Source organism: Phacochoerus africanus, chromosome 15 (genome assembly GCF_016906955.1).
Source record: "Phacochoerus africanus isolate WHEZ1 chromosome 15, ROS_Pafr_v1, whole genome shotgun sequence".
Classification (NCBI taxonomy): Eukaryota; Metazoa; Chordata; class Mammalia; order Artiodactyla; family Suidae; genus Phacochoerus; species Phacochoerus africanus.
The window spans coordinates 74,520,333-74,533,059 of record NC_062558.1 but is presented as its reverse complement, the minus strand read 5'-3'; the positions used below and the strand labels follow the sequence as shown (position 1 = coordinate 74,533,059).

The following is a 12,727-nucleotide window of genomic DNA, read 5'->3' as shown; positions in this document are numbered from 1 at the left end:
TGGGGTAGGCTGGGCAACCATCTCATCCACGCCCATACCAGCCCTCCAAGGACCACCCCCAACCCCTGCCAGCCTCTGCACCCTTCCTGCACTGAGACAGCCCCAGGGCAGGCTTTGGTGTTTGCTTCCCAGAAGGTGTTTGGGGGGTGCTGGCAGCCCTGGAGCCTTGGCCATGATGGCCTTGGTGGGCTCTGACTCATGAGGGGCTGGCCCAGGAGGCCCACACCCTCTCCCTCTCCCTCCACTTGCCTGTGGGGGCCAGAGACACCTCCAGGTGGGTGCTGCCCCACCATAATGTCACCCAAAGGTTCCAGGCCTAAAATAAGCTGGCGGGGGCAGGGGGCCTGAGGAGAATGGGAGGCCTCACCAAGGAACTTGGCATCTGGGCATCGCCGATGGTGGGGCCAGAGTGGAGGTGGTGGTGGAGGTGGCTCTGCAGGCTGAGACCCACCTCCCCATGGAAGGACTTCATCCTCTGCTCATGGCGGTATGATAGAGGTGGGGCTGGGGACTGTGGGTGTCCGATGGATGCCTTCTCTCTGCCCTTCTCCCTCCAGGCAATAGCCAGAGCTGGTTTCTTCCTCTCTGCCCAGCTCCCCCGGGCAGAGTCTGCAGGAAGCCCTGGCAGCAGCTGGGCAGTTCCCCCCACCCCACCCCTAGCCAGGCCCTGTGGCCTCCCCGATCCCCCAACCCTGTGTGTCTCTCCTGCCCCTGCCATTCCAGCCTCTCCCTCACTTTGGGCTTGCGACCCCTCTGACGAAAGGAGCCACCCAGCTCTGCCCTAAGCCTGCCATGTGTCCCTGAGAAGGTACATGCTTCCTCTCTGGGCTGGTGTCCCCATCTGTAAAGCTGAGGGTCCAGGAAATACTTAGGCTCCTTCCAACTCCACAAAGGCTCTGACTCTGGGAACAAGGTGGAGTGTCTTGCAGGTACCCCCGTTCAACTTCTCAACACAAACACTTGCCATGTCAACAAAGATGCTAAAGCGGAAGTGATTTCTCTGCTGAAACCCCCATATCAGGGTGGGGTTTCAATGGGCTAGGATCTCTGTGGAGAGTCTGGTGTCTTCCCCAGTGTTTCTGTGAATTCCTGGAGTGAGTGAGTGAGTGAGTGAGCGAGTGAGAGTGTGTGTGTGTGTGTGTGTGTGTTGTGGGGTGCTGCCTGCTCAGCTCCTTATTTTCTGCTCCCCCACCCCCACCCCTCCAGGGCTGTGCTCACTCTTATCTTCACCCATGCATCCTTTCGTTTTTCTCAATTTCCACCAACATAAACGAAAATCCTGACTTCTGCAAGCAAAGCCCTTAATTAGGGTGGGTGGAGGGGGGTGGACATTCCCAAAGGATTGCAGGGAAACCACTGCCAAAAAATTAATGAAGAATTGGTCACATCAGGCAAAGTGCCTCCGAAAAGCCCCCAGCCATTCTCCCCAGCTCCCGCTGCCATCTGTCTTTGCTGTTCCCCCCACCCCATCTCCACAACCATTTTCTCTCTGCATGAAGGGTGCTCTCTGTGGCTGCAAAGGGCCTCATCTTTTTTCAGTGCCCCCAGCAGAGCAGACCTGCTTAACTCAGTGATACAAATTCTGCCAATCGACTAGAAGGCAGAAGTATTTGCAGTCACTGTTTTTGGTTTCTTTTTTTCTTTCTTTTTTTTTTTTTTTTTTTTTTTTTTGGTCAATAGTGATAACTGATAGGTTCCCAGGAGGATGGAGACAGAGCCCCCACCACCACCACCCCCCTGAGGACATGGGTAGGGCCCAGCACAAGATCTACACCCTTTCCCGGAATGTGAAGCATAGATTAACCACCTACAAGGATTATCTGCTCTCTGTCCCAGGACTCGACCACCTACCCCTTCTCAGACCTCCCCTCCTCCTTCTTCGTCTTCCTGCCACACGTTTCCGCCAAGAACTCCAGGCACAGAGCCTTTATAATCTCAGCAGCTCCTCAGAGTCAGGGCTGGCTCCATCTTGAGCCCAGCCCGTGCCCCTCGGATGCCTTAATAAACCTCTTTTGCTTCACCAACTAGGCCTGGCGCGTTGCTCCCTCGGCAAACCTAACAATTACTTGATTAAAGCCTCCTGAGCTTTCTTTCGTGAGCTCCCCTAGTTCCATTTAGAACGGGATGAGATTTTCATACATTTGAATCCCAGAGATTTTTTTCTTTCATGCAGCACCACGCGGAAATAAAGCACAGCCCTGCAGTTTGGGCCCCAGGGAAGCGGGAGATTCATTAGCCCACGACTTGGTGGGAGTCTCGTGCCAGACTGGCAATATTCAGCGTGGGTGGAAAGGTCAAGGAGGGACTGCCCTTCCCCAGGCCAGCGGGTTGGGACCCACTCATCCTGGAGTCCCAGCCCTCAACACCCCCTCCCCTGCTTGCTGACTCCCGTACCCCCAGCAGAGGTCACCCTAGTGGCTCCTGGCTTTGGGTCCCCTGGGAGCTCCTGGGAAGATCTCTAAGTGCAGAGAAGGCTCCAGGTGGGGAGCTGGAGATGCTGCAGGTAGGAGGCTCCCCACTGCCGACCCAGCAAATATCCCTCGCCTGCCCCCACCTGGTCCAGGGGACTTGGCCAAGTCCCTTCACTCACCAGCCTCCTAGGCGTAGGGCCCAGATGCTCTGGGGCCAAACCCTCACTTGGGCTCACCTTCCAGCTCTGGATGCTTTCTTTGGGCAGTTTCCTTTCTCAGGGTGTCAGTGATCACGTCTGTAAAGTGGAAGAATAAACAGAGAATGAGGGAGTTCCCTGATGGCCTAGTGTGTTGGGGATCTGGTGTGGTCACTTCTCTGTCATGGGTTCGATCCCTGGCCTGGGGATTTCTGCATGCCGCAGATATGGGCAAAAAAAGAGAGAGAGAGAGAGAAAATGCGATTATTTAGTGAAAGCTCCTTGCAAACTGGCCCACTGCTGCTGTCAGACCTAAATAGAGTATCAGCAAAAAATATCATCCCAGGCTTCTGGGTCAGGGGTCCTGCCAGGATTTCCCTGTGGCTCTGATCCTCTGCTCCCCTGCCCATGGCATTCCAGGTAAGAAATCCATGAATCCTCCCAGTTCCCATAGTCTAAAGATTTCTGGGGCTCCTATAGACATAGAGACTTGGGGACCCACTGCCTCCAGCCTTAGGACCACCCCTCATATCAGCCCAGAGGCAGAATTTGGTTCCAGCACAGATCGCTAGGAGGAATCCAGTCCTAATGAGCGTTTGGGATTTCTGAAGATTTTGTAGTTGTGTGGGTCCCAGGGAGGGGCTCTGTTGTTAAACCTCCCGACTCCCTACCATCAGGCTCCCTGCCATCTCTCTCCTCCCATGGCTACCTCCTTTCAGCTCTCACAAAAGCCGCTGGTATTACCCTCACTCATAGCCACTCCCAGCCTCGGGCAGTCTTTGTCCTAGGGCACCCCTGCCTTAAAACAGCATCCCCCCAAGTGGCATGACCAAGGGTCCTAAGAGGTAGCTCTATTTGTCGGGGATGGACACCCCCCAGCATCCCCATGTAGCTGAAAGCCTCTTGCCTATGCCTTCCTTCTTCCCTCTCAGCCCCGACACTGTGACCTTGCCCAAGTCCACTGCCATGGCTTCTTGGTGGACACAGCCACCTCTGCTCAGAGTCTCCCTGGCCGTGTTCCTGGACTTCAGCAGCCCGGAGCAGGACAGCCTGCTAGAGATATTCTTGGCCATCCCCAGATCCGCTGCATCTGCTGCATGGGACCCCCATCAACACTCTCCTGGTGGGAGGCTGTGTGGGAAGGGCTGGGGGAGGGAGGAATGAGGATGGTAATGGCAGCTGACCATGTGCACACACTGTCCTAAGGGCTTTGCAGGTATCAAAAGTAGGTATGCGATACATGCAGAAATAAACCATTTATGCCTCACACTAACCCAGTGAAACGGGTTATTATTACCCTTCCCATTTTGTAGATGAAGCAACTGAGGCTCAGAGAGGTTAAATAACTTGCCAAAAAATCACACAGCGGGTGATGAGTCAGAGCTGGAACCCAGGCGGTCTGGTCTCTGCTCTTTTCCCCTCAAGGCTCCTGAGGCCACGCCCCCATCATCCCCCTCACCAGGGCCTACGCTCCTCCCACCTGCATGGATAACACCTGGAGCTTAGGTGGGACAGAGGGTGGGAAGCCACGGGCCTGAGAGGAGACCTGAGACCTGCCAGGAACTGCATAACCATCGGCAAATCTTGACTCCTGACCTGTCCCCTGCCACCACTGGTTTGGGCATAGTCATTTACTGTCTCTCTGGGCCTCAGTCTCTCCATTTGCATAAGGGGATCAGACATTTCTACACATTCTCCTGCTGCTCATCTTCTCTGCACTAAAGGCCTAAGTAGCTGAAGGCCTGTTATTGATCCTACAGTGACAGGCTCCTCCAAGGGGACACTGCTTCCAGCTGTAAGACCCAATGGGTCCCCGCCCTCTTCCCTGGCTTCTTGGTTACCAGGGCCCAGTCCCCACGGAGAATCTAGGGAGCCCTCTAGGACCTTGACAGGAGGCAGAGAACCCACCACCTCTGTGTATGCCTGTTTATCCTGCAAATGTTGCATTTTTTTTTAAACTTTTTCCTTTTTTTTTCTTTTTAGGGCCACACCTGCAGCATATGGAGGTTCCCAAGCTGGGGGTCGAATCGAAGCTGCAGCTGCTGGCCTACGCCACAGCCATGCCAGATCCGAGCCGCACCTGCAATCTATACCACAGCTCACAGCAACGCCAGGTCCCCGACCCACTGAATGCGGCCAGGGATCAAACCTGCATCCTCATGGATACTAGCTGGAATCGTTTCTGCTGCGCCACAACAGGAACACCAACTTTTTCTTTTTTTGGCCATGCACGTGGCATGCAGAAGTTCCCAAGCCCGGGATCAAACCCATCCCACAGCAGTGACCCAGGCCACAACAGAGACAATGCTGAGTCCTTAACTTCTAGGCCACCAGAGAATTCCAAATGCTGCATTTATGGAGAGCAAGTCCTACCTTCATGGAACTCATGGTTATGGGGGACAGACAGGCCTTATTCAGTCACCACTGAGATCAAGTCACAAGTGCACCAAGTTCTCTGAAGCAGAGGTTGGGGCATCCCCTGAGGATGACCAGCAGGGCCTTGGCAGCCACGGGAAGGGTTTTCGTCTTCTCCTTAAGTGCAATGGAAGCCCCCAAATGGCTTTTAGCAGGGCCCTGTGAGGCAGAACTGGACCAGCCCTCAGCCCCCAGCCCCCTTCCCCAACCCCCCTGTAGGTCTCTTTAATGTTATTCATCATTAGATTTTGAGAAACAGTAATAACCCCTCATTTGCTAAGCACTTTCACAGACACTGTCTCCTTTGCTCTGAGTCAATCTTGTGAGTTGTTCCATATTCTTCCCATTTTGCAAATGGGGAGCTGAGGCTGGGAGGGAGGTGGTAGCTGGGCAGGCTGCACATAGGGCCAGAGCTGGTGTGGGGCCCGGCCTCCCTCCTGCCTCCCTGAGCTTGTCCCAGGTCGCTGAGCATGGGCAGGCGCCCTCTTGCCCCCATTGCTCTGGGGAGGGCGAGGCACTGCCAGCCCTGGGTGGTCCCCCTGCCCAGGGAGCCCTGGCAGCGGGAACAGATCCTTGGCCTAGGAGAGGAGAGCTTGGCCTGGGTGCCTCTGGCTGTCCTTACAAGTTCCTTTCAGCATCATGCAGCCAGGACTCCCAGAGGCCTCTGGGAGGCAGGGGGTGAAGGCAAAAAGATACAAATATGGATCATGCCGCTGCTCCAGCGGCCTGCAGCTGAGGTATGTACACAGAGACACAGCTCTCAGCACCTCAGGGAGTGATCAGCAATTCTACAGATGAGAGTCCGAGGCTCAGAGATGTAAAATAACTTCCCCGATTCCACCCAGGTGGCAAATGGTGGTGCTGGGAATCAAAAGAATCCCTGTCCAAGTGGGGGAAGATGTTTTCCCCAGAAAAACAGTGCAGCATGTTGAGACACTGGGTGACAGAGGTCTCCCATTACCTTGGTTATGTGATTAAAATTATGTGTATATGGGGGTTCCTGTTGTGGCGCAGTGGTTAACGAATCCGACTGGGAACCATAACGTTGTGGGTTCGATCCCTGGCCTTGCTCAGTGGGTTAAGGATCTGGCATTGCCGTGAGCTGTGGTGTAGGTCACAGACACGGCTTGGATCCCGCATTGCTGTGCCTGTGGCGTAGGCCAGCGGCTACAGCTCCGATTTGACCCCTAGTCTGGGAACCTCCATATGCTGTGGGAGCAGCCCAAGAAATAGCAAAAAGACCAAAAAAAAAAAAAATTATGTGTATATGTATATATATGTGTGTGTGCGTGTACATATATATATATATATCCTGAGATATACTTTGCATATAAGAAAATTCACTTTAAAATGTATGTGACCAAAGTGTGTAACCACCACCACAATCAAGACACAGCACCTCCATCCCTCTACCAGTTCCCTCACAACCACTCCCAGCCAACCCCCGATCCCACCCCCGGCCCTGGCAACTATGATTTGTTTTCTGTCCTCACGTTTCCTCTTCTCCAAGATCTCCTACTAAGGGACTCGCCCGGTGTGTCGTCTTCTGGGCCCGGCTCTTTCACTTAGCAGAACAATATGCAGATCTGTGCGCGCTGATGCTGCCCATGAGCCTGAGCGTTTCATGCCTTTTCATTGCTAACATTCTGTCCGATGGATACACCACCGTGTATTTATCCATTCACCATTTGGCACGTTATTTGTGTTGTTTCCAGTTGAGGGCTCTTTTGAAGATAGTTCCTGTGGATATTTGCCTATAGGTTGTTTTGTGGATAAATGTTTTCATTTCCCTCATGTGAATACACAGGGCAGCCGCTGCTGATCTGTAGGTAAGTGTATGTTCAACTTTATAACAAACAGTTCAGATGCTTTCCTAAGTGGCTGTACCACTTTGCATTCCCACCCAAATGTATGAAGGCTCTAGTTGTCCAGCATCCTCCCGACCCTTGATGTAGTCAATCACATTAATTATAGCTGTTCTAGTGGGTGTGACGTAGGATCTCTTTGCAGGTTTAATTGGCCTTTCCCTAGTGACTATTGATATTGAGCATCTTTTCCTGTACCTATTTGTCATTGTATAGCTTCAATAAAGTGTACAACTCTCTTGCCCATTTTTTATTGACTTGTTTGAGAATACTTTATGTATTTTATTACAAGTCCAATATCTGATTATGATGTGAAAAGATCTCCCAGTTTGTGGTTTTTTTGTTTTTGTTTTTTTGGTTATCTTTTCATTTTCCTACCACTTTTTGGGGGGAGAGGTGCACCCGTGGCATGTGGGAGTTCCCGGGCCAGGGATCAAACCCACACCACAGCAGTGACAACATCAAGTCCCCAACTGTTAGGCCACTAGGAAACTCCTTACCACTGTCTTTGGAAGAGTGGAAGTTTTTAGTTTTGGCCAAGTCCAATTTGTCAATCTTTTCTTCTATGGCTTGAGCATTTAGTGCCATCTTTGCCTAACCCAAGGCCACAAGGATTTTTTTAGGTTTAATGGGTTTAGCACTTACCTTTAAGTTGATTATCCATTTTTTCTGAGTCAATTTTTGCCTATGATATGAGGTGGAAGTTGAGGTTTATTTTTTCCCCATATGGACCATAATTTTCCCAGCACCATTTTATTGAAAAGACTATCCTATGCTGATTGAATCACCTGGGTACCTTGTTGGGAACGGACCATGGTTGTGTGGGTCTATCTCTGGATGTTTGATTCTGTTCCATTGTTCTATGCATCTTTTCTTATCCCAATACCATACCGTCTGGACTACTGTAGCTTCGCAGTAAATCTAAAATCAACTGGTGTAAGTCATTCCATTTTGCTCTTTTTCATAATTGTTTTGGCTATTCTAAATCCTCTTTATTTGCACAAAAAGTTTATAATCAATTTGCCAAAGTCACTTTTTAAATTTTACATAATTTTTGTCACACAAAGGTTGTCACATAATGAGATATTTCTCTACTCCGTACAGTTATTTATTCTTCCTCTCCACAGAAAGGTGCTTTCTTAACTTCTCATCTGGTGATGGCAAGTATTGAAATCCTGGTTTTAACAGAAGAGTAGTAAAAAGGCCTCAGAGATTTAAGTTGAAAGCAGTACATTGGTACATGGCTCCTGTACTTATTTATCAGGAATGTGCAAATGTCTTTATTCAAAAATACCATAAACATTATCTACAGGCAGAGACGATGACAGCAGTAAATCATCTGATGTTGTCACCTGAAACTAGTAACTGATGGCTACAAGTGATTTTCTTTTTTTTTTTTTTTTTTGGTCTTTTTGCTATTTCTTGAGCCGCTCCTGCGGCATATGGAGGTTCCCGGGCTAGGGGTCGAATTGGAGCTGTAGCCACCGGCCTACGCCAGAGCCACAGCAACGCGGGATCTGAGCCGCGACTGCAACCTACACCATGGCTCATGGCAACGCCGGATCCTTAACCCACAGAGCAAGGCCAGGGACCGAACCCGCAACCTCATGGTTCCTAGTTTGGATTCGTTAACCACCGTGCCACGCGGGAACTCCTACAAGTGATTTTCTTAAACGTCAGCCAGACTTTTCTCCAGTCACCTCCTTCAGTGGACCTCTCTTGAAGTTATGGGTGAGGAATACAGCCTTGGCTTCCTCTCACGGTTCGTCAACGTCAACGGCGGTAGAGCACCGTTCTGGGAATTAGAACATGCCCCCCACCCCCCGCCACCACCTCCCATTACACCCATGCCACCCATTCCAGGATCCTTCTCTCCTTTGAGAATTTCTGTGACACTACCTCCACTGTAGTTAACAGAGAGGCCACTCCAGAAGCCTCCAGTAACACAGTTCTTACACCCTTAGTTGGATCAGTGATTCCTTTTTCCACCATATTCGCAGCACCTCCAAGCAGAGCATCATAACCCACTTCTGAAGGACTTTGCAAAAGGTCCTCAACTTTCAATGATCCTTCACTACCTGCACTCTTAGCAATGGTCGCTGCAGGAATTTTGAGTGCTTTTAAAAATAATTTCTATACCAACATTTTGATCTTCAGTGGCCTGAGTTATTGAATCCAAAGCTGGAATGTGCCAAAGCAGAGCATAGCCCCTCCCAGAACAATGCCTTCTTCAGCAGCATCTCGCATAAACTTCTTCTGCAATTCTTTCTTTTCATCTACTTCAATACCACCTGTCCCACGAACCTTCAGCAAAGCTATACACCATCTGAGAGTTTTACCAGAGGGTCGTTCAGTTTTTCCTTTCCGCATTCACTAGTTGGGATATCTAACTGCTCCATGATTTCTTGAATGTGCTTTTCAATTTGAGCCCTGTCACATTTTCCTTTTAAGAGCATAGCATCATCATTGGTCACAATGACCTCTCTGACTTTTCCTAAGTCATGAGGATTTAAAGCTTCAAGATTTAAGTCCTTCTCCAAATACTGTGCCACCAGTAGCAATAGCCAGGTCTTTAAGCTGGTTCCTCCTATTGTCGCCAAAACCTGAAGCTTCCCCAAGCCCATGGTATGGGGAATTCCCAAGACCAGGGATCAAACCTGGGCCACAGTTGCAGCCTGAGCCACAGCTATGACAATGCTGGATCCTTAACCTGCTGCACCATATGGGAACTTCTCAAAACCCGAAGCTTTGACTGCTAAGACCAACTTTCAGCCTATTCAAAACAAGTGTCCTTGGAGCTTTTCCATCCACATCTTTAGCAATTAGGACCAAGGGCTTACAGTGAACTTTGGTAACAATGGACCAGACACTAGCAATTTTCTTTTCCCACAATAGAACACAGGCATCTTGGAAATCACGTTTCTGGACTTTTGATATATTAATAAAATCTGAAGAAATATAACTTCTATCAAATTTCATGCCTTCGATAATTACTAATTCATCATTCAGTGTTTCTCCATCCTTTACTGTGATAACACCACCATTTTCACTGCTTCAGAAATGATGGCGCCAATTTCTTTGTCCCCATTTGCAGAAACTGTAGCAACCTGTGCGATTTCTTCAGGGGCTGTCACAGGTTTAGACTTCTTCAGTTCAGCAATTACAGCATCACCAGCTAATCCCGCACCTTTCCTGATTTCCACTGGATTGGCCCCTTTGCCAATCTTCCCAAAGCTTTCCTTGGCAATAGAACAGAATAGCAGTATGATGCCACTCCCATTTGTGTCACTGGTAACATCTTGAACAAGTTTAGCACCAGTATGTTTATATTTGTCTTTTTAAGTCAATAGATTTGGCAACAGTCACACCATCCTTTGTCTCTCTGGAACTCCCCCAGCTCTGTTCAATAATCACTGTCCTTCCCTTCAGCCCCATAGTAATGGCTACAGCCTGGGCTAAAAGGTCTATACCTTGAAGCATTAAGACTCAGGCATCTGCACCAAATTTCATATTTTTGGTGTAAGCCCGAGTGAGATGAGGAGCCAGTGCCTTGGATACTGGCCTAATCTGGTAAAGGACTGAGAATGGTCAAAACATTTCTGCGGGGCCAGTAGCACGGCGTGCAGGCAGCGAGACAGGCAGCAGTGGTGAGTGAGAAAGTTTGCCAATGCAAAAAAAAAAAAATAATAATAACCCTCTGCTGGAATTCTGAGTGGAATACATTAAATTTACAGGTCATTATGGGGAGAATTTGATTTCTTAATAGTATTGAGGCTTTTGATTCATAAACACAGTCCATCTTTAATTAGAAACTCTTACACTTCTCTCAGCAAGGCTTTCTAGTTTTCCATGTGCAAGTATTTTGTGCCAGATGCACTGTAAATAGGCCCTGCTTCCTTAATTTGCCCTCTCAAACTTGGTCAGAGCCCCAAGGGATGCTCTCAAGGGTCTGCTGTCCTGCCCCAGCTCTTTCCCATGTGTGTCCAGTGGAGGTCCATGGACGAGAGCTGGTGAGTAGGCGATGGCTGCCCTTGTGCATGGGGCTGCCCACAACTCCGAAGTCCCACACCAACCTTTAAAAATGTGCTACAATTTCAGGAGTTCTCCTGTGGTGCAGCAAGTTAAGGATCCAGCTTTGCCACTGCAGCGGCTTGGGTCACGGCTGCAGCACGGGTTTGATCCCTGGCTTGGGAAATTTTGTGTGTGGTGGGTGCAGCCAAAAAAAAAATAATAATAATTTTTACGATTTCAGTTGTATTTTCTGCCTCTCTGTATGACACCTTGTCCCATGCTCCACCAAAGGAGGGAGAACATGTGTGCCCTCTTTCTTCTTGGAGGGACCTGTCATCCTGTGCAATTTAGTTTGCTTGCTTTGCAACCTCAGTCCCCGATGGGCTAAAAGAAGTTTGACTCGGTAGATTATTGGCTTTTTCTTATTGTTACCATAGGACTGATATTCTCTTGTAGTTTCCTACATCCTAAGTGAGGTATTGGTAACTCAGGGCTGTGGCCTGGGCTTCCAAGGCCAACAGTCCCCACAGGGGTGGAAGGGCCACAGAGACAGTGGAAATAACTCAATGACCAATGTCACCGCTGGGAGATACTCTCATTTATCACCATTGTGCCTTGCGATTTCTGGCCACCCTGTTTTCACAGGTGGGCAAGGCGAATGCTTTCACCAACACTTTTCAGATGAGCAGAAGGGCTCAGGGGCCCTCAGACTCTTAAAGCCCAAAGGCTCCATAGCACTGTCTCGCCCCCGCACTGGACTCTGCAGAGGGCCCTAGAGCTCAGTGGAGGTTCCTTGGGTCTGGCTGCTTGGTCCCTCTGCCTCAACTGGAGCGCTGCAGTGCTGCTTTGAGATGTTAAGCTTCTGCCAATGTTGACTGAACAAAGGTTCCAATGGTGTACATTTTTTTTTTTTTTTGTCTTTTTGCTATTTCTAGGGCCACTCCCGCGCGGCATATGGAGGTTCCCAGGCTAGGGGTCAAATCAGAGCTGTAGCCGCCGGCCTACGCCAGAGCCACAGCAACGCGGGATCCGAGCCGCGTCTGCAACCTACACCACAGCTCACGGCAACGCCGGATCGTTAACCCACTGAGCAAGGGCAGGGACCGAACCCGCAACCTCATGGTTCCTAGTTGGATTCGTTAACCACTGCGCCACGACGGGAACTCCTGATGGTGTAGAATTTTTAATTCCTGATCCTAACACTGCTGCTCCTTGTCCTGATGATGGCAGCTGATCGAGGTCAGTTCCTGGAGTACTAGGTGAAGGACTCTCAGGGGGAGAATGCAGGGATGGATTGGCCATGTCTGCTGTGGGCAAGATTGGGGGAAGCCTTCACATGTTCCCATGAAATGTGCAAGGACTGCTATTAGAAACAGGGCGCTGGGGCTCTTAGAGGCCCCCACTCTGCCCATACGACCCACCACGGTAAGGACTACACTGCACTCGGAGGCCCATGATCCCCCTCTCCCCCCGGCCTTGTAGGCTACGCTCTGGGTACCCTGGCCCACAGAAGCCCCTGCCCAAACAGTCCAGAGTGCAATTCTAGGGCTTGTGCTAGCATCTCCCTAGGTCAGCCCCCCTAAGGTGTGACAAGTATGCACCCCTAGGCCCATGTGAGTAGAAAGGGTAGTTTCCAAGGGAAAGCTATTTGCATGGAGATGTATACGGAGCTTGGACTTGAAGGCTAGACACACGCAGGTACGTGGGGTCCTGGAGGGGGTCTCTGTGCCCTTGTCTTGGGTCCCAAAAATGTCACGGAGGGGCCTATGATACACTCATTGAAAGAGTATGGTAATGGATTAGGGATGTCTGACAATGGGCAAGGGGT

General features: G+C 50.1%; 1 protein-coding gene and 2 pseudogenes across 1 annotated transcript in view; all 3 read right to left on the bottom strand.

Moving 5' to 3' along the window:
• The window catches only part of ADAMTS14 (ADAM metallopeptidase with thrombospondin type 1 motif 14), a 113,708-nt gene that overhangs the window by 7,087 nt on the left and 93,894 nt on the right, over nucleotides 1–12,727 (bottom strand). The window contains exon 23 of the transcript XR_007132218.1: nucleotides 2,591–2,707. The gene's annotated coding sequence lies outside the window, so the exon portion shown is untranslated. The remainder of the gene's footprint in view (nucleotides 1–2,590; nucleotides 2,708–12,727) is intronic.
• LOC125116968 (60 kDa heat shock protein, mitochondrial-like) lies at nucleotides 8,594–9,597 on the bottom strand (annotated as a pseudogene).
• On the bottom strand, nucleotides 9,576–11,026 carry LOC125115983 (60 kDa heat shock protein, mitochondrial-like; annotated as a pseudogene).